The sequence below is a fragment of the Canis lupus genome, chromosome 9 (assembly GCF_048164855.1).
Source record: "Canis lupus baileyi chromosome 9, mCanLup2.hap1, whole genome shotgun sequence".
In the NCBI taxonomy this organism is placed as follows: domain Eukaryota; kingdom Metazoa; phylum Chordata; class Mammalia; order Carnivora; family Canidae; genus Canis; species Canis lupus.
Genome location: NC_132846.1, coordinates 55,797,392 through 55,819,992, shown reverse-complemented (window position 1 = coordinate 55,819,992; position 22,601 = coordinate 55,797,392). Strand labels below are relative to the sequence as shown.

Genomic DNA, 22,601 nt, shown 5'->3' with positions numbered 1-22,601 from the left:
AAGAGTAAATATAAAAAAAATAAAAATAAAAATAAAAAAAATAAAAAGAGTAAATAGTGGTGGTGAATCATATAATGACGAGTCAAATGTGATGGCCTATACTGAACATAATTCCACCAGGCCTATACTGAACATAATTCTGTGATCTTTCCTTTCACTCATAGGAAGGCTGTCAGGAATCCTGAGAGGTAGAACATTTCTCTAAAACACTGCCCCCTCTGCTTATTGCCAGCCCTTGGCTGCTTCTGCTCTAATCAGCTAAGATTGTCTTCTTCCAGGATTATAGGACTCTTGCCATCCTTAGCTGCAGCTTAACCAGCTTTTACAATGTTTGCCAATTCCATGAAGAAAAGATTAATTTGTGATTTTGTAGTTGCCACCATTTCCCATCTTTCTTTAAAAAAGATTTATTCATTAATTTGAGAGAGAGAGAGAGAGAGAGAGAGAGAGAGAGAGAATGCATGCGTACGTGCACACAGGGAGGGGAGGGGCAGAAGGTAAGGGAGAAAATCTCAAGTAGACTCCTCAATCCTTGGGGAGCCTATGCAGGGCTCGATCCTAGACCCATGAGATCAGGAGTCAGTCACCCAACTGAGCCTATCTAGGCACCCCACCATTTTCTCTGTGGACAGACCAGAATGCCATCAGATCTTCCCATTCAGATGCTTAAGCCATCATAAATCCTCTAAAAGTTCCTGTGCTCACTTAGTCCTTCAGTCTCTTTCCTCCTTTAAGGGGTTTTATACACTTGCCATCTTACATAATGAACACATATTTTGATTTTGTCTGTTAAGAATAACCATGCCAAAAAACAAAGCAAAACAAAAACAAATGGATGGCTTAGGAATCTTGATATGACTGCCAGGCATTGTTCCTGTGTAAGTCACAAATGGGATTTTTGATCTTAGTTGCTAGTGACTGTAATTTGTGGTCATTTAATTTTTTGCCACAACTCGCATAGGTTGAGGCCATGAACCACTACTTCGTGGTTTAAAAACATTGTTCCCTTTGTAGATATCCACAGTCATCACTATAGCATATTCTAATTATTGTAATGACTCAGGAATAAGGAGTAAAGATGTTTGGCTGTATTGGAAAATTTTGTCTGGCATCTGGATGAAAATATGCTTCTTGAAATCTTTCCCCCAAGGTTTCTATTATTTCTCACTGGAGACAGTCATCTGTAGACCTCTGTAATATTCTACATTTTCTTTAAGTTAGCATTTATTGCTATTATTTAAATCCTTTTTGGTCACCGTCAAACAATTTTTTTGCCATAATATTTCTAATCCATTTGAGAATTAAAGGATGGCTTTCACTCACTTTAGCCACATGTAATCCTCCTAGCTCTGTTAGTTATTTCTTTGATAACAATGTTATATCCTAATGTGTGAAAGATCCCTTAAATTCAATCAAAACTTGACTGCATTTGTTTTCATATTCCAAATACATTTCTTCTGTTTGGTCTTTAGGGGCCAGTTATTTTTGAGACAAGCAAGAAAAGAAAAAATCTTATTTGAGTCACATCCAACTAACTAATGGAAATTCAAAGGGGAAATGGAGATTTGGCTTCTCTACTTTCTAAATTTAGCCTGATTAGACAGAATGGAAAATAACTGACTTGAGAAATATAAAAATATGTGTGGTTAAATGGAGATATTACCTTATTCCATACACATGGATCAGCTGCTTAGACAAGACTGAAATAAAAGCACTTACCAAAAAATATATACTCTTATGCATGGAAATAAAAAGTACATTCATTTCTTAGGATCGGATGTCAAAGTTCAAAAGTGCATAGAGTATTGATCCAAAATCTTCATGTTTAGCTCAGTTGGAAAAAAATACAGAATGTTCTGAAATCAAATATGAACAGAAAAACTGAGAAACTGAGCAAAGTTTTAGTAATGAATTGTATCAATTCAAACAATAGACTCAGCACTTCTAGTATATATTATGCTATGTACTCAAGTATTGGTGAAAATAATTCACAGCTTAAAACCTATTAAGTCTTTCAGTTACAAGGGCATCCTAGGGACAACTTTAAAAAAAGGAAATAGAAATGCTTCATTTTATAAAAATACTGTTGCAAGATTAGCAATAAATCCTGAATCAAAAACCCACCTTGGGTTATCAACAATTGAAAAAGAACTTTAGTTTTCAACCTATAGACTCAGCCTAACCAACATATACAAACCACTATGTTCTTTCTCTAATTAATAAATAGAAATCCATGAGGATTTTAAATTTTTGCACACATTTCTCTCAGCAGTTGAAAGATTCTGGGTAAGTTGGCTCAAACTTTTAAAAGCATGTTAGTGACTCTATGTGAGAGTCTATACATGTAAAAGAAAAACATCTTGCTTTTTTCAAATTTAATATAATGGGATTTTCTAATTTAAAAGATTTGACAAAAATATGAACCCAGAAGTGATTAAATAAAAAACTGAAAGCAACCAAACTCTGTTACACAAAATTTATGTGATTAAAGTCATAATCCTTATGGATATAAGAATGTGTCTGAGATGATCTACTCTCCTCTAATTTAGAATAAATTCTACTATGTCAGGAATCTTAGTTTCTAAGCTCATATGAAATTACAAGTACCATACTGAAGTAGCAATGAGGTTGTTGGAGGCAGACACAGTAAGGGAAACAATGGCTAAAAAATGAGAGTTGAAAATTGAGAGAAAGGTCAGAGAAAATATATAAAGAGCAAGCTCAAAGACCTCTGCATCCAGTAGTAGCTGAATAAAATTCTGCTGTATTATACCCCATTCATATGACATCTATCTATAAGCTCCAGACGTAATATAAAATATACTTGCCAGGTACTGGAGAATCAGACATATTTAGGTAAAGTCTATAATTGGACTCGGGGATTTATAAGAAATGAGTTCCTATTTTCATGGCTTTTATCCAGTCACTAAAATATCTGAAGCAGTATAATACTGCAGTCCTTCCGGTCTGGGGAAAATAGAAGACTGAATCTGGGAAAACCATGGCCACTAGTTATAGAGAAGAAATCTCAGAAGGGAAAGACACCAAGAGAAGATTTCCAAATTCTACCTATGCACCTCTTTGGCTGGTGTCTGAATTAAACAGTTGTAAAACAGACTGAAAGTAGCCCCAAGACAAAAGGTATGAAATGAAACAAAAATTGCCACCTAAGAGAGAAAGTTGCAGCACAAACTCCAGCCAATTGCCTACTAAAACAAATCCAAAATTTACACAAACTTTCAGAAATTTGAAAAAAATATGTTCAATTCATTCATGATGCCAGCATTACCTTGATACCAAAACAAGAGAAAGAAATTACAAGGAAAGAAAGACATAGGTGCATATCTTACATAAACATAGATGAAGAAATTCTAAACAAAATATTAATCAACTAAAAATGAAAAATCAAATGATCATTACAATATGTGCCAAAAAGAATCTGACAAAATCCAGCATATTTCTGATGAGAAGATCTCAACATAAAAGAGAATGTAAAAGAGAATGTTTATATCTAGATAAAAAACCTATACCCCACATCATATTTAAATCTGAATGCTTCTCCTCAAGATTAGGAAAAAGTGAAGGATTTCTGCTTTCACTACTTTAAATATTGTACTGTAGATTCTAGCCAGTGCAACAACACAAGAACAAGAAATATAAGCTTTTGAGATTATAAAGAAAAAAATAAATTGAATTTACTTGCGGATGGTATAATTGGCTATATAGAAAGTTTTAAAGAACCTACAAAGAAGCTACTAGAAGGAGTAAGTAAATTAGTAAGGATACAAGTTAGCAAGAAAACAAGAATGATACACAAAACCAGTTGTATATCTCTACACTAACCACAAACAATTGGAAAATAAAATTTAACTTAAATAGAATTAATTTAAAATAGCATAAAAATACCAAATACTTAAGGATTATTTTGGTAAAATATCTATAAGATTTGTCCCCTGAAAACTATAAAATATTGCTGAAAGAAATCAAAGAAACCCAACAAATAAAGAGATATATTTTATTCTTAGGCTAGAAAACTTCATTTTAGTAAGATATCCGTTCTCCCCAATAGATTCAATGACAACCCCAATCAAAACCAGAGCATGTAACAAATGAACAAGTTGTGGATTCAATTTAGCTCTGTTGCAATTCATGCCCCTGCGCCTTGCCTTTATCATGATCACATACACCTACCTGCAGCTAATCGCATCAGTAAAAATGGCATTCACTTATGTAAAATTCACCTAGAACCCTAGGTTCCATCAGTCTAGAACCCAAATTGTTGTGTGTGTGTTTGCCTTCAGTTTCACTTAAATTGAGATAGATCTATGTTTAATATGGTTAGCAGTGACATGAGACATTCTTGAGAAAAGCTCAACAAAGTCACAGATTATTTTTCAAATCAAGTAATTACAAATTGCATCCAATTGGTTGAAAATCTAATCGAAGTTTGCCAATTCCAGAATAGATTAAGAAAACCCCCTAGGGCTCATGTTGGTAGTTGTCCCTTATAATTGTAGGTACACTCTCAGAATCACGGCACTTTGCTTTTTTCACAGAAGCCACCTATGGCAGCACCATTTTCCCCCGCCTGGTAAACATCCGATGTCCAAAGGAAGGGACCCCAGGCTTTGAATTATCTCATGAGCTCTTCTACTCTCAATTTAAAGGAATTTTAAAGATACCATTATCCCTTCAGTTTGGATAACCAGATGGTTTTTCCAGAGTATGCTGTCACAGAATATAGGCCGCCTATTTTCCTGTAAAATAACTGTCAATCTTTTAAATATAAAATATCAATACCAGTTTTTCAATATTATAGCAAAATACAATGTGCCAATTGACAGGGTAGGTGAAGGACCGCACTGTTTTATTGGTTGTTATAAATGAAGTGAATTGAAATGTATAAAAAGGGCTTGTAAACACTGAAATGCTATTCAAATACAGGATTTGTTTGGGTTACCTTCTGTTGGTCTCTTTGGTTATTAAGTTATAAAGTTGCTAATAATTTTAGGTACCTCTATTTTCTTCACAAGAACATTTATTAAAATGCTTAGCTTTGGGGACGCCTGGGTGGCTCAGTCTATTGAGCGTCCAACTCTTGATTTCTGCTTGGGTCATGATCTCAGGGTCCTGGGATCCAGCCCAACATTAGGATCTGCACTCAGAGTGAAGTCTGCTTGTCTTTCTCCCTCTGCTCCTCCCACCTCCCACCCCACTCACACTGTCTCTCTCTCAAATGAAAAAATAAATGCTATCTTAAAAAAAATAACAATAGTAAAATGCTTAGCTTTTTAAAAACATGTAAATGAGAAAGATAATTTTATTGACCCAGACAGTGCAGTGTGAGAGCTTCATGAGAAGCTTAGAGATTTGATTTGGTGCTATCCTCAAATGAGATATTTGCTTATTAGATTGAGATGTTTAGCAGAAAAGAGGCAGGGAGTAGATACTAGATTAAGGTTTTTTAAAAACACAAAGAATATTGCAAGGAGAAAAACATTAGGGTCTGTTTTTGTTGTGTGTAGGTTTTTTCCATTCTGCTCTTTTAAAATCTATTTTATAGATTTTGTAATTTTTTTAAAGTTAAGACTTTGCAGCCTAATTTATGTGATTATCAAGAGAAGCTAATTCAAAAAGTGGACTCTGTGGAGGTGACTTTATCAGGCTTCAAAAGCCAAAATTTAAAAGGAAAACTAATGTCATCACAAATATCCTTCAGTCAGCAAAAGCTCTAATTTAAAGTGGTCAGACTTCCTGAAACACTTAAGCAGTTAAACTCCCCTGATTTATTTTACGTCATGGGAGGAACTCAAGCAACATGACCCATTTCAATTCTCATCCAGAATATCAACCTCTCTTTAAATTTACCTAGTTGTTAGATAGTAGTACTCACTGGCTATAGAAAATATTAGAAAACCTGACTCTGTGTTTGTTTATACAAACCCTTTCTCATTTCTGAGCTGGGACATAGCTGTGTATACATTTCTGGGTGAAGCCAATGGAGGCCCCTTTTCTGACGGTTTTTGCCACCAATATTCATTGCCTGAAATGTATTCAGAAGGATGATTACGCATAGGCACATATTCTAAGTTGCTAAGAAAAACTCCACTGTGAATTTCTCAGAAATGCCAGCGTGCCCACTCTTCCACATTCCTTCTCTCTCTAGTCTCTTCCTTCAACTACCACCCCTATTTCTGGATATCCAGAGGATTTATCTGAGGATATTTGAGTTCAGACTGAAGAACTAACTCACTCAAGGTCACTAGACAGCAGTTATAATAGCAGCCCAGAGAAAGGAGCTTCTTTTTTGTTTAACATAAAACTGGCAGGTTAGTCATACCCTAACGTCTACCATGGGAAACTCGGCCTCATCCCCTAGGTGACTGATTATAATGGGATGTAAAGAAAAGGATCAGAAGTAGAATCTTTAAGGAGACCCTTACAAGCTAAACAACACACAGAACACAATCACTTACTTTGAAATCATATTCATGTTGTACGTCTATGTATTTGTATACATTATGATGCATGGAGAAAAAATTACGGAGGGAGCACAACTCTATATTATATGAATTGCTAAAACATTCCTTATAATAAAAGAAAAAATTAAGTGTTAAAAATTACATATATATAGATAGATAGATAGATAGATCAAAATATCTAATTTTTTAAATTAAAGGCTATACCAAATCACTTCATGATTTATTTTTCAAAAATTTTTGTCTAAAGGTAGCAATGACAGTAGGAGCAGAAATCCAGAGATGTGCATTAATTTGCATTTGAATGTTGCTAATCACCAGCTGGGTGAACTTGAGTGAGTAACTCCCCCTGAGCTCTGCTCATTTGTGAAATGATTGAATTGAGCCAGTAGCCAGTATGTTTTTTGCCACTATCAAAACACATTTGGGTCTTGCATAAGCAAAATTAAAAATTTTACAGAGACATTTCAAGTTATTTCATGTATCTAAACCATTATTAAGACACCTTGTTAGCTAACTCTATAAAAAAGATCTGGCTTGTAAAATAGACTGGTGCTGATGACAAGGTGTCCAAGGTGACAAATCTCTCTGCCTAACACTGTTGGCCTTTGAACTCTAGACTGCTTGCTGGGAAAAAGGAGCTTGGAGGACATTGTTATATCCCCAGGGTGCGTTAGATGTCCCATAAACATTTGTTGCATGACTGATTTGGCCCTTACATCGAAGTCTCTTATACTCAGTTAAGAGATCTATTTTATGAACCAGAGAATTGCTTTGTCTCATTTAAAAGAATGAATGAATGAATGAATGAATGAATGAATAAATAAATAAATAAATAAATAAATAAGAAACATATTTTACTGGATTTTTGTTTTCTGTTTAGCAGTCTTCAAAGAGCCCTGTACCTTGCTTCCAGTTAGGAAGAAACCTCTTTCCACTCTTCTTTAAAAATTATCTACTGATTTTATAATTGCAACAGAGCACACCAGTGCATGTGGCAGCACTGATGGATGTATTTCTCGTGTGAACTTGAAACCTGAAATGTATGTACCTGAACTACAGATTAATCAACACATGAACATGGGCTGCTGTGTCTTACTGATTAATTATGCTGAATGATGGATACAGGTTTAATCACTTTACCTGATAGATGTAGGGAGCCTGCAAATGACAGTTACCATATCATTTCTCCATAAACTGCTTTCTAACCACCTTATTGCAGAAACTTCCGGAAGTTGCTGTTCTAGGATGGGGGGCGGGGGCATAGGATTTTCCATGCATTACTTTCCGCTTCTATTAATTTTTCTTTAAGTTTGTGCTCTGACCAAAAAATCATACTTACGTAGATACAGTAATTACCCAGGAATTCCATTGTCTGGAAATCTGTCTCATCAACTGGAAAACATAATTTAAAAGGTTAATAGGATTCATAATCAGGTTTATAATGTTAGGGAAATGGCTCTTTCCTTAAGCTAGAAAACCAGCAACTCATGGTTAAAATTAAACCATGAGGTACTGTCTAAAAATAAAAAGGAAGAAACATACCCACAAACCACTTCTTTTGCTTTTAAGGGGAAAATGCTAGATTGGTTCATGTAAGAAAAATGGAGGAGCTTAGTGATCACTTCTTTAACTGAAAGCAAAGAAACAAATAAATTAAAAAAAAAAAAAGTACTGTACAATTACTCTGATCCTTCTAGGCAATTTAGTAGACAGCCCTAAGCAGAAAAGGAATATCTGGACCAGTGAGATTTAACAAATTGGTAGCAATCTCTCCCACAGACACTGAAGTTAACTCTTCTTTCCCGTTTCCTTTCACTGCATTTTATACTTCTGTAATGGTTTATCATTAGAATACTATGATAATTAATATGAAAAATTTATTAGAGTTATAGATGGACATTGGTCTCTACTTCATTAGAGGTAGTGGTGTCTTGGGAAACAGTGGCCAAACTGTATTATTTACTACAGTTCTGCACAATCTTTAAATAGCTCCCTACTGGTAGTAGATGCTCAATAAAATCTTATTAAATTAAGCTGAATAAATGTATAGACTCTGCAGAGAAAAAGGTTAGTTTGTCCATTCCTGATCTCTGTAACTCCTTTCAACTACATGTAAACTGCCATAAACCTCAGTCCCACTCGGGCCTCGACTGACTCTGTACGCGTTAAGGGCAGCTCTTGAATTTGGGGGCAGAATCCAGCCTTTGCTGTGAGTGCCCGGGCATCTTCCAAGATGTACCCTCACTGACTCTCTGTCACTTTGTATAGGCCATTCGTGAGTCCTCTGCCACATTGTTCCTTCATGAGAATTTCTGTCTTCCTGTGGGGCATTAGCCTGGGGCTGGTCATGGAGGTATATGAATGAAGAGGGCATTTTATGGGGCTTAGTTTCCTACCAATGACCCTTGCTGAAATCCCAGTCCTCGTCAGGAACTTGAGTAACTACCCTGGCTGGGAAGCTTCAGTTGCTGACACTAGCTCTTATTTTTATACCAAAACTTTAACTCTTTCCACCTTTTGTCCCAAGTCCAAAGCATCCATGGGGAAGCTCCCACACCCAGAAAGCAGTCACCATGCAAGGGGCTAAACCAAAGGATGAGGATCAGGGTCAACACATTTCTGATTTGAGACTTCAACAGACGTGTGTGAGTGAGATTTGTTGGGTTGTCATTGAAGGTAGAAGAGTAGTGACAGAGTTTTAGGTCGAAAGACCTTTTTGTGGCAGTGATGGTAAGATGAAGAATCTTGAGTTCCTCAGCCAATTTCTTCTCATCTTCTCTAAACTTCAGTTTCCTCCCCTAATAGAGATATTACCTGCTTTGTTGTAAGGCTTAAGTGGTGAATGGAGAAAGCATATAAATGGCCTAGTACAGTACCTGGTTTATTAGTGTGTAACAAATGTTAACTACAATTCATTTTATCTTTTCATGTAAGAACAAACTGCAATTCACAAAAAAAAAAAAAAAAAAAAAGTTAGAGAAATGGGCCTAGCCCTGGAAGTGACTACCGACCGCTGCCAAGCAGACTGAATCAGTTCAACCCTAAATGGTGCTGATTCCAGTCACGAAGTGAGGAGAACTATAGGCCTTGCTCCTCTGACAGACTCTGAGTTTTGCAGTGACAAACTCAGACCTGGGCCTTTTGCCAACTCTGCTGCTACAAGGCAAAAACTAGGCACATGACAACAAGAGTACTTATAGATATGTCACCCCAACACCTACAGGACCCAGGGCAAGGGTACAAATGGAAGCTGATAAATCTTATATCTAAATATCTAAAAGTTACAAATAAAACTATCAGGCCATTAAGTAAAATACGTTTCATTCTCTGATCTTACAAATATACTCTCATATAACTAGGAAAGCCAGGTTTGAATTTACTATCCTTGGACTGTGATGCTACAGTGAAAGCTGTCTCCAAACCCTGTGTGGCCCAGCTTAGGTCTTCATACTGAGGGTCTTGCTGCATTCTACCTTCTTCAAAAGAAACCCCTTAGGCAAGAGGGTAAGTAAACTGGTGGCTTGGTCTATTTTCAGGCAGAAAGGATCAAGGAGTAGGCTTCTACAGGCTCTAAAAGCTGACTCGTTGCCATGTGGCATGGATGGAATACTGGGTACTCAGAGTACAGTCTAGAAGGAAGAGGTACTGTCAATAGTGAGGACAGCCTCTTGGTCTTCTGCTTTTCTGATTTCAGCCAAGGGAAGCTAGAATAGGTTTCTGTAAAGTCCAGGACTGGGGAAAGAAGTCCTGCTTGCACAAGTCTAAGGGAAAGATGCTTAAGTGATGGGTTTGGTAACAGAAAGGAAGACCACTCCCTGAATGTGGGAGCTGCAGCCTTAGGTTACAAAGCAGCATGAGTTATGTCCAAGGATAGAATATCTGACAATCAGTTGCTGATGTGCTGTGACAGTAGCTCAGGAGAATTTTGCATTGGGATTTTTTTTTTTATTTCTTTTTCTCTAAATTTCTTCTTTCTCTTTCCCCATTTTCTTCTCTTACTTTTTTTCCTGGCTTCTATGTGTGTACACTGTTGTTTTATTGTAGGGCACTAGCTGGGTTTTTTTTTTCCACTCACAGGATAGATATGTAATCCTTGAGTCTTTTTAATAGAAAAATGTACATATAACTTTTATTTGGGTAATTGATCAATATCTTATGTGAAAAAAGCCTTGAATTGTTCTTGCAAATGATACAACTCACCTAAGACCCTCTGACCAAAGCTTTATCTACAGAAGACAATAAAAGACTAAACAGTTTTAAAATAAAGATTTAAAACTTCTAAATCTGTATTCATCCTATTTTCCACCTAGGGGAGTTCTCCAAAGCAAGAATAGCAAGAATGGAAAATTAGCTATCTATCCAGAATTGCTACATTTGGGAAAAAAGTCTGAATGACAGGCAGTTACTTAGAAACTAAGGTTTTCATTATTCAGATTATTATGCCACTAAAACTAAGATGGTAGTTCTTTATAATAAGTATAATCGCAGCAATTTTAAGTTGGTAAGGACTTTAAAAATGATCAAAATCACTGTGGTGGGAGGTATATTTGAAAAAAATTCAAGGGGTGTAGTCAGTTGCTCAAGGTCCTAAGAAGAGAGATTGGGCTGGAACTTAGCTACAAACGCTAAGTGGATATCTTAGTCAGTTCAAGCTACTATAACAATTTACTATAGGGTGGGAGGCTTAAATATCAAACACTTGTTTCTCTTAGTGTTGGAGTATGAGAAGTCCAAGATCAAAGTGCTGGCAGATCCTGTGTTTGGTAAAGGCCCACCTCCTGGTCTGCACAGGGCCATCTTCTTACTACATCCCCACAAGGTAGAGAGAGAGATCATCTCTCTCACATCTCTTCTTTAAGGGCACTAATCCCATTCATGATGACTCCACCTACATGACCTCATCTCCTACCATCTCCTACCAAAAGCCCCACCTCCTGATGGCATCACATTAGAGGTTAGGATTTCAACATGTGAAGTTTGGGAGGATCTACACACACAGTTCATAATAATGGGCTTTCCTCTATAATGAGGTACCAAGTCTAGGACTATGAATACAAAAGTGCATTTCCAGATTTCTTTGAAAGATTTAAGATAAAGGTAAGAAATATGGTAATCAAAGGGGGGAAGAGATAGAAGACTAAGAGCTTCCCTACACCTTAGGATATCTATAGAGGAGATCCTCCTGGGTCAGACACATCCACGGAGGCTGCTACATTTTCTAGAACCCAGTGCCTATTCTGGAACCCTTAATATCTTATCTTTCTAAAGAAACTGGTTGATCTAAAGATAGAAATAAAAGAGGCAGAAAGTCATAGCAAAGAGAACACTATCCAGGAATTTGAAATATTGAACATCAAGTTTGAATTTGGTTTGAATCATCATCCCACCCGTAAATTTTCATGAAGTACAGAACTCACAAGGCACAGGAAGATGAGTCAAAGTCTTTTCCTCTACAGAAATCACTTTCTGAGTTGCTCTTTGGGGAAAAAAGCTGGGTAAAATGAGACCAAATGCTTTGCATGTTTGATCTGAAGTGGATCTGACAATGACACACCAAGGAGGCATCAGCATTGGTAACCAGAGCTGGTGCTGCTAAGCAGCAAGCCAGAGGCATAGAAATCTATAACCACAGAGAATCAGCCCAAATAGGATTAATTTAGGACTGCCAGTCAGTTGTGACTCTTGGGCCATTTGTATAAGGAGGACTGGCTTGGATTGCAAAATGTCCTTGAACTTGTTTTTAGTTGTCTCTAGCTGTATGGACTTACCCATAAATTTAGCACAAGGGGATGAATGATTGAAAGGAAACTGATAGAAGGTTAGTGATTCCCCCAAGGAAGTAGGTTACTCTTACATAAGACCACGCTAAGGGCATGCATTCTGAGGAATATGCTTGCACTATTTACTCACTTAGGATGGGAGCTTCCTTTTGCAGGGTGAGACTATATGTCACATATCAAATCCTGACTTGGCATCCCCTCAAAAGCAACTTGGGTATAATCCCTTGAGAAATAGGAAAGGCAGCATCACTTCCAGAGTAATGTTGGGAGTGGATTCTTGGAAACTTTACATGAGAAAAGCAAATGTGTTTCATATAAAACGCAGAAAAAATAATGTCTCTCCTAGAGTATTAGACATGGAAAAGATCCTGGAGAGGAGAGTCATCTATTTTAATCTCCTTATTTTAGAGATGAGGAGCAAACTTCTAGAAAAATTAGAGAACAGAACTAAGATTACTGAGCTAATAGAAAAAGGTAGTATAGAGTAGTGGCTTTACAAGGGTGATCTGGCATCAGACTCCCTTGGTATAAATGCTGGTCCTACTGATTACAGGCTGTGTAACTGAGTTACCTGAACTTTCTGCATGTCAGATTTCCCATGTATAAATGGGAGTCACAGTTTCTACTATATTGAGATTACTATAAAAATTAAATGAAATATTTTATATAAAATGATTTGTGTAGTTACAAGTCAGATGGTAAATAATCAGTAGATGCTAACTAATAATATAATAATAATAATAATATGATGATGATGATAAATTCATCATTTTTGTTATTTGATAAGAATTAGTCCAGTAATCTCCATTTGTGCCCTCTGATACAGCAATTTCAGAGTCAAATTTAGTTAACTAGTCAACTATAATCAAATGAGAGGCTTTTCTACTGAAAGAACTAATTGCACTACTGGCAGAATGAAGATTCAAGTACTTTTGGAAGAGTTGAAGAGACTGGGGTGAGTAAAATGACAATTAAAGAACTTAGTAACATGTGGAACCATTAAACCTAAATGGATAAGGAATTTTAGAGATGTCAGCCTAGTCGAGGGATCTAGTGAATCATCACAGAATTCTTCTGTTTCATTCTAGATAATATATTTCTAAATACCCTCAACATAGAAGATGATGCTTATCAGTTAGGGGGGTGAAGTTAAATAGCTAAGCTCAAAGTTTGGCAAGCTATAGCCAAAAGATAAATCTGGAAAGAAAAAGTGTAAACATACATATTCAGATTTTTAAAAATCAACTACATAAACAGGAGACAACCGAAACATGTTTTAGCAGTAGCACATGTCAAACATTTATCAATTTTAGCTGCCATTAAACCCAAAATGATACAAAACCCAAAGGGCAGCAAATTTATTGGCAACAAACCCATGCATCAGCCGAACACTGTGAGCAAACATTTTATCAGGAATTTGAAAAGCTGAATGTCTATTGCCCCTCTGGAATAATATCACAAAGTAAAAATCAAAGTCCTCAGGAAATAAATGGTGAGGAAAGTGACAGAGATGAAATAAAAGATGATAGATCTTTGAAAAGAAGGAGACAAAAAGTAAAATCAACACAGTAGGAAAGATAAAAAATGGGAAAAACATAAAAGTGAAACAAAACAAAACAGAACACTGAAGAAAACACCAAGGCAGAGAGGAGAAAAATACAGCAAATTTACAAAAGACACAAAAGAATAAACCTAAATGAGCAAGAAAATGATAGAGAAGCAAACAAAGGGAAATCCAGCATACACCTATGTAGAGTCTCCAGAGAAGGAAACAAGTTACTGGGAAAAAAAAAAAGTCCTAATTCAAGAAATGTTTTCTGAAATAAAACTAAACTTGAATCTGAAAATGCACATCTTTGCTAGAGAAATTGACCCAGAATAGTAGATACCAAGATTTAGGGACTGAAAAGTACAGAATCCTTTCCACAGACAGAAAAATAGATGAAACCATGAGGGGATGGGAAAATCTGCAGGATCATTCAAACTTATAGGATTGTTAACCAAAATATAAAGTTAACTTAAATAAAGAAAATATAAACCAAGGAAATTATATCAAATCAGATGATTTTTTTGTCTATAAACAACTACAGGCAAACTGTTGAATAAATAAGAACTTAGTAAAAATTGCTCCCATGAGTCTTTCTGGGGAAATTACTAGAGGACAAAGTATAGCGTCCAAGAATGACAGGGGGTCCCCATAGCAGCAGGACAGGCAGGGATGTGGAGCACTGAATGGTGAATCTCTGAGAGTCGAAGGATATCATTTAAAGCTGACAGATCAAATAATAGAAGCATAAGAGCATTTACCTCTACAATGACAATAATTAAAAAAGACTTTTAAACTGACTAAAATTTAAGGAGAGAAGAGAGAGGGGAGGGGAAGGGGAGAAGAACTATGCTAATTGTATCATCTCTCATAGAACAGAGATTCATTTTTATTAAAAGCTTTAAGTTTGTTTTTTGTTTTTTTTTAAGATTTTATTTATTTATTCATGAGAGACACAGAGAGAGAGAGAGAGGCAGAGACACAGGCAGAGGAAAAAGCAAGCTCCATGCAGGGAGCCTGATGTGGGACTTGATCCCAGGTCTCCAGGATCCCACCCTGGCCTGAAGGCGGGCACTAAACCTCTAAGCCACCCAGGGATTCCCCAAAGCTTTAAGTTTGTTATACAAATTTATCATTTTAAAGGAATGCAACCTTGCCTAAACATTAGAATTACACACATAAAGACACAGAAAAATGAAGAAAATGAAACACTTAGTGAAACATACACATAAAATTATGAATAAAAAATCAACTGCTTTCATAGAACTAATATAAATATGAATGTATATATATATATATATATATATATATATATATACTGGCCAAGTATTTCTCTCTCTCTATATATATATATATATAATTACTTTATTAAAATGAAAAAGGTTGGATTCCAGAATACATTAAAATTTTCATTAGCGAAAGTAGAACTGTATTAATGATCTGGACTTATTTTTTTATTTTTATTGACTCCATCTACTCCTGGCTTCCTTGCTGTTGTGGAACATGCCATATCTCCTTCTACTGCTTCAAGGCCTCTGTACTTGCTGCTATTTCTTTTGCTTTCCCTGGGATCTTCTCATAATCAGCCAACTCAGATTTGTATTTTCTAGGTCGTTAGGTTCTATTCCCAGAGAGAGAGAGATTTTCTCAATTATTTATATATATATGTATATATATATATATATATATATATATATATACACACACACACACACACACAAGCCAATACTATATATAGTATTGGAAGGTTAAGCATAAACTTAATAATTGTTATCTCCAAAAGAAAAGGAAACTGAGGTGTTGAGACACAATTATGGGGGGAGAATTTTTTACTTTATATCTTTCTATACTTTGGATATTTGAATCATGTGATTAAATTATCTATTTTTAAAAATGTTTTAACATAATAATGCATTGTGATGAGAATCAGAAGAAGGGCACAGAACCCAAAAGAAAGTCATTAAGAGTTTTTTTGTGTGTGTGACCACATATTCTTACAAGAGTTTTAGACTAAAAAAATGGGGTAAGCCAAGAAGGGTAGAAGTGATGTATCTTCTATCCTTAAGGTAGAAGGTAAGATGAAGACAGTTTTAAATCTGTCAACCAGCATTGTATGTGCACAGAAGTACAAGCCATATACAAGTATACAAGTATACAAGTATAACAACCATAGTGTGCAAGATAGAGTGTAGACAGAAGTGAGGCTAGAGATATAGGTTGTGTCAAGTATATGCATCATGTTAGCTATCTTACATCTTATCCTGGAAGCAATGAGAAGCCATTGGAGAATTCTAAGTGAAGCTTCAAAAATATCACTGTCTACCAGAAGTTAGCTCAGTTTTTATGTAATTGATAATACTTATATTAACTCATAATATAAAATCATAACATCAAATCGGTTAAAAGTCTACAATTAGTTTTGGCAAGAATGTGAAGAAATTCAAACTTCTATACTGTTGGTCATTGTGTAAATTTGTCCAGGCATTTCATATAGCAATTAATCAATATTTATTTGCATTGAAAATGGCATTACATATATCCCAGTAATTCTATGTCCAAGTTTATACCCAAGGCAAACACTCAGGTAAAAGCACAAGGAAGCAAGTACAGGAGATTGTTACAGGGGTGTTTGTAATAGCAAACCACGGACAGCATCCACGTCTCCATAAACAAAAAAGTAGATAAATACATTGTGATATATTCACAGAATATTATTCACAGTCAAAATAAAAGATCACCTTATGGTGAGCGCGCACGCACACACACACACACACACACACAAACCAATCAATAAAGTCAGTCCAGGTAAATGGAGTCCAAATATCCTGTATTCAATTGTTGCTGTAACTAATTACTACAAACTTAGTGGCTTAAAACAATAAAATGTATTATTTTGTAGTTCTGGAGTCAAAGTCTGAAAAGGATCTCAGTGGGCTAAAATCAAGGTGCCAAAAGGAGGCTACCTACCGTCTGGAAGCTCTATGAGCATCTTTTATTTTTTGCCTTTTCCAGCTTCTAGAGTATCTGCTTTCCTTGGGTTGCAGCCCCTTCTTCCTTCTTCCAAGTCAGCAGTGACTGGCCAAGTATTTCTCTAGGTGCCTCCCTCCAACACTGGCTCTTCTGCCTCCCCCTTCCATCTTTTAAAGACCTCTGTGATTATACTGGGTCTACTTAGATAATCCAGGAAAATCTCCCTACTTAAGATCAGCTGATTACTAACCTTAATTCCAATTGTAATCTTAATTCTTTCTTCCATATCAACACATATTCACAGGTTCTGGAGAATAGAATGTGGACATCTTTGGGGGCCATATTTGTGTCTACCACATTCCTCGGACAATTGATGATTCATTACACTCTGATCCATCATCATGATCTAAGATCTGCTCAGTATAGGGGTGAGTAATTGTGCAATGCTTCCTCATTTAGATATGACACAAAGTGAACTTTGGAAATCAGAAAGCACAGATTCAACAGGAATCTCACCATCACTATCAGCTCTTTGAAATTCAAGGTTGACAACTTTTGAATTCAAGGTTTATAGCACTTAACTGGGCTCAGGAAAGATTCAAAATAACCTCTTCGGGAACCCACAATTGAATTGGAGACATGGTCAGCCAAAGTCAAAATAATATCCATAGACATGAGCAACTCACATTGATCAGTGCAGAGGACACCAACTAAAATAGCACAAAAGGCCTTTCCGTCTTGAGTTTTCATGCAGTTGAAGTCCAATTGCTAAAATCAAGTGGGAGAAGAAATCAATGCTTGCTCTTGATTTTCCAGACTTCTAGCACTCTGAGATGATTTGGAGAGTTGCTGTTCTATCAAACCAATCATGAATAAATGACTGGACACTCATTTCCATTTAGAATGTCTGTTTAAATGCTGATTTGACCTCTAAGTGTACTAGGGTTTGAGTAATGTATGTAAAACTGTCATTAAAATTGCATATGAAGCACAAGTTAAAACGAAGCTACTACATCTTTTTCTTCCCTGGAATCCTGAGAGGAAAAGAAAGCAATCATCAATAAGATGAGGCAGAGCAAGGAAATTGTAATGTTCATTATACAAATATCTGAGCCTCTCAATTTTGCTGAGAGAATTAGACCTCCTCCTGCTAAAGCGCTTTATGGTATTTTAAAAATACAGTGGAAAATAACCCTCTTAAAACAAGACCACTGAATGCCATTCTGTTTTTGCACCGGAAATTAAGGGTGTAGAGTGTATAATATAAATGTCTTCAGAGTTTCACAAGAAATGCTCAGTGAAAATCCTTTTAAATTTATTTGGTGGTTTACCTCCCACCCTGAGGGGTTGAAAATCTCAAGCACAGGAAGCAGTTACTGATTTACTGGTTGATCCGAAGCCTTTTGTTTCAATGACAGCTCATTTGACCCATTTCATTTCTCTAAATTGCTTTTTAATTTCCTGAGGACAGCAGCGTTGTTGTAGTGTGTTTAGGGTATCATGTGTTTCAAAACGCTGAACTCTCTCATTTTATTTCATAATTCATCTCCATTGCCGAGGCAGATTTCCTTAAGAGGAACAAGAGTATAGATTTGGAGGGTCAAAAGATCCAAGTGGAGTCCCTGCATTGCTGTTTGCCAGTCATGTGACCTTAGTTCTCTGAGCCTAGGCTTCCGGCATCTATTTAAATAAGGGACTGAACTGTATTTCCAAAGATCCTTTCTGTTCTAAAGTGTTATGTTTTTTAAAGGTATCATTCTGGGTGCTTAGCACTATTAAAAATATACACTGTCATTTTTTTTTTTTTTTTTTATACAACGAAAAGGTGATTTTGTTAATTTCAGGAACATTAGTTCATCCATGCATAACCATCTGGAACAAAATAGCATGTTTGTTCGTTAAATAGCAAATACTTAAGACAGTTCATTCTATAAGACATGTGGCTTGTGTTTTAATCTGCTTACTATATATACCTCTTTCTTCTTATTAGAATATTCATTTAGGGGCACCTGGGTGGCTCAGTGGTTGAGTGTCTGCCTTTGGCTCAGGTCATGATCCTGGGGTCCTGGGATTGAGTCCTGCATCAGGCTCCCTTGAGGGAGCCTGCTTTTCCCTCTGCCTATGTCTCTCTCTCTCTTTTTTTTTTTGACCCCTCTTCCCCCATTTTATTTCCAATGTGGAGAACAAGAACAAAGCAGAGGTTGCATCTGAAGAAAATGTCTCAAACCAGACAGGGTTACAGTAGAATAGAGTTCACACAAGGAAACAGAGCAGTGACCCAGCCCAAGTCCTTTGTCCCCTGGGCCCCTGGTCAGTGGCTGGCTGCAGTCAGAGCCTGACTAGAACACTGAGTGGGCAAGCATGTCTCTATCTGAGGGCTGAACTATCACCAAGTAGATCGATGACACTTAGACCATTTGAGGATTAACTTGAGTTGAAAAGCAAACTATTTCCTTCAGAGCTTGAGCTTTCCTTAAGTTCACATTTATAAATTAGTCTTCACAGTTAATCCTATTTGGGAGTAAGAAATAAGTGAACATAGTTCTGGTTTCCCATGCATAATACAGTTGTACGTTAATTCTTGACTTGCATGGTCCATGGACTTCAGTTTTGTGAAGGGGTGAGTGGCTATGATTTTTGGATCATCTACAATGTTCTTGGTTACTTGCGTATTTTATTTCCAATTCTGCCAGCAACACTGAAGGTAGATACTATTAGTCCCATTTTACAGATGAGGAAACTAAGAAAGGCTGAGAGAGTTGTCCAGGGTCATAGTAGGCGGCTGCAGAACCAGAACTTACACAGAGAACAGCCTGAGGGCACGTTTTATATTTATATGTTTTGTATCCCATGCTTCCTTCCCACAGAGGAGAATGCTTAACACTGATTGTTAAATGAACTGCCAGCATTCCAGCAGGTGACGGAGTGCCTGACATGCTTGGGACAGAGCAGGTGTTCCGGGGAAGAGGGCTGAGCGGCTGCATGGAAAACACACATGGTTTTCAAAATACTATCTGCCTTCTGAAACTCTGTGCCAGATGCTGGGTTCTCCTCATCGTCATTCATCAAGTGAATAAACTTGATCCATAAAAGTGGATCATACAAAGTGAATAAACTTTGTATCCATAAACATGGATACAAATATTAGGAAAATCTCCACTCTACTTTAAAAAATTATTTCCATTTTATCCTTTTACAACAGAGCAAGCACACGGCTTGATTTTTTTTTTTAAAGATTCTAAGAGCTAAATTGAACTTGCTACTAACCATTTTGAAAGGCCTCCTATAAATCACACAGTCTCCTGCAATTCTCCTGTTCTTAGAAACCTTGACAGCTCACTGAAGGAATTATCCTAAAGATTCACATTACAATCCAGATACAAGGGGGTGTGTCAGTGGCTCACTGAACTACCCACCCTTGGTAACAACCCAGCCGAGATTGTCCACAGACAGTTTAAAGAAAGGACTTTCGAATGTGACCACCAGTTAACATGTGACTGGTGCCCTTCCTCCCAGCTGCTCTGCTTTCAGCATCTGTGTCAAAGCCCGGCCCCCTCCAGGAACCTGCTGAACCCTCTGGTCTTAGTTGGTCTAGGCTACCAGGCGGCCACTTTGGAAAGAAGACTCCAGTAAGGCGGAGTGGTGCGGCTCTGATAAGGTCTGCTGCGCCCACGCTCAGGTGCTTGAAGTCCACACGTGCATCTGTTTGGCAACCTGCTGCACATATCCGATGTCCAGTCTCTGGTTGGGGTCGGGGTAGATGCACATACTGACCAGTTCTCGTAACTTCTCAGAGTAAAGTTCTCCAGGGAGAGCTGGGTAGTCACATTGCTCGATCTTCTGGCAGAGGGAGAAGAGGTTCATTTTATCTCCATAGAAGGGGCTCTGGAGACCTGCCATCTCATACAGCAAACAGCCCAGAAACCAGATGTCAGACTTGAAGTTGTAGCCGTTCTCATGAATCCTCTCTGGTGACATGTAGTAAGGTGTCCCCGCTAGGGAGTGGGCTGCGGTGGTCTCAGAACTAAAGAAGCGACCCAGGCCAAGGTCACCAAGCTTCACGACCCCTGTGGCTGTGATGAGCATGTTGGCAGGCTTGATGTCTCGGTGCATCACCCAGCAAGAGTGCATGTGTTCCACAGCTGTGCAAAGTGCTTCCACACCATCCTCTCCGGGATGAGCCGCTTCTGCTTCCTAAACTACTTGATCATCTGTGAGAGGTCACCCGCATCAGCCAGCTCCAGTACAATGTTCAATTCGTTGTCCTCAATAAACCAGTCCAAAAACTTGATGATGTTGGGATGGTTCAGTTGCTTCAGGAGGCCGATCTCCTTGACGCAGTCTTCCCTGGCTTTGGCATCCATCATCTCAAATATGCACCTTCTTTAGAGCCATGGTCTTCCTATCCAGCAGGCAGGTGGCCTTGTACACCTCGCTGAACTGTCCTCGGCCTATCTTCTTCTCTATCTGGAAGTTGGCCAATGAGCCACGAAAAGACAAGGTGTTTGGGTGTCTCTGGGTCAGGGGTGTGTGCCGGCCCTGGGGTGTGGCAGAGGTTGTTCGGGCTCCCTCCATGGGGCATGTGGCTGGGCTGGCCAGCCATCCTGCATGCCAGCCTCACAAGGGCACTGGCGGCTGGCCAGAGCGGAGGGTCCCACACATCGCTGCCACCTGCTCTGCCTATGTCTCTGCTTCTCTCTCTCTCTCCATGGCTCTCATGAATAAATAAATAAATAAATCTTTAAAAAAAAAAAAAGAATATTCATGTAGACTCTGGGATGAAGCTCAACCAGGTGCTAGTTATAAAATGCAAAAGCTGAAACCACTGATTTTTTTTTTCCAGCTCCAAAACCTTTTTTCAGAGTGTCACACTTCATAAAATTTGCTCCCCTTCTTGGTTATCTTTTCAAACCTTATCCATCCTTAAAGGCCTAGAAGGAGTCTATCTGATCGATAAGGCTCTGCATGAATAGTCCAAAGTTTGTATTTCCTGAGTCACCGTAGAATTTGATCATAGCAATGCTAATCAGAACAACAAATATTTATCGACTTGTATGTTTGTGTACCAATTAAAAGGTATAGAGGAAACATAGAAAGGTAAAACATAGGCACCGTTTTCAAAGAAACTATAATTAACATAAAAATAAGCACATACGACTTAAGGGAATATGTTAGATGCAAAGATTACTTAATCATTTTAAGGTTACTTATTGTTAATTATTAAATGAATGATTAAATCATCCAGAATTTTTTAATATTTTTTTTTACCCTTGAACTATTTTACTTTCACAAATAAAATAACTTACCAAATTCAGATCCAATAAAGTTAGAAATGATATGGTTGACATGAGGATAGGAAACCTAGGTCTTCTCTGTAGGTAGATCCCAAAACACATCCTTATAAATTTAATACTCTAAAGAAAATGATTTTGAAACTACAAGGCAACAGGGTTTGACACTGAATGCATAAAAGAAACATAAGCTGGATATTAAGTCTTCCTAGAAGCAGTGAAACTGAATTCAGATTTAAAAATGATGCGTGGATGTTGCGTAGATTAAGATAACCCGATAGAAGCCTCACAGGTTAATGGAAAGAGCATGAGGAAGGCATTGAGGGGCCATTGCAGGGAGATTTGGAAACAGAAACAATTATAATGAGAGAAATACTTTGTGAAATGTATTATCTTTCTTTTTCTATTTTAATGCATGAGGCTTTGTCTTTAGTCATTTGGGATTACTTCTCTGTTTTGAGTGGTTGAGTGAGGATGGAGGGACACAGAAGTGGAAAATTAAAACTTCTAGGGCAGAAACACAGGAAGAGTA

The 22,601-nt window shown here is 37.3% G+C and overlaps 1 pseudogene; it reads right to left on the bottom strand.

Moving 5' to 3' along the window:
* Positions 1-20,195: 20,195 nt before the first annotated feature.
* Positions 20,196-21,399, bottom strand: LOC140639464 (serine/threonine-protein kinase Nek6-like; annotated as a pseudogene).
* Positions 21,400-22,601: the final 1,202 nt, after the last annotated feature.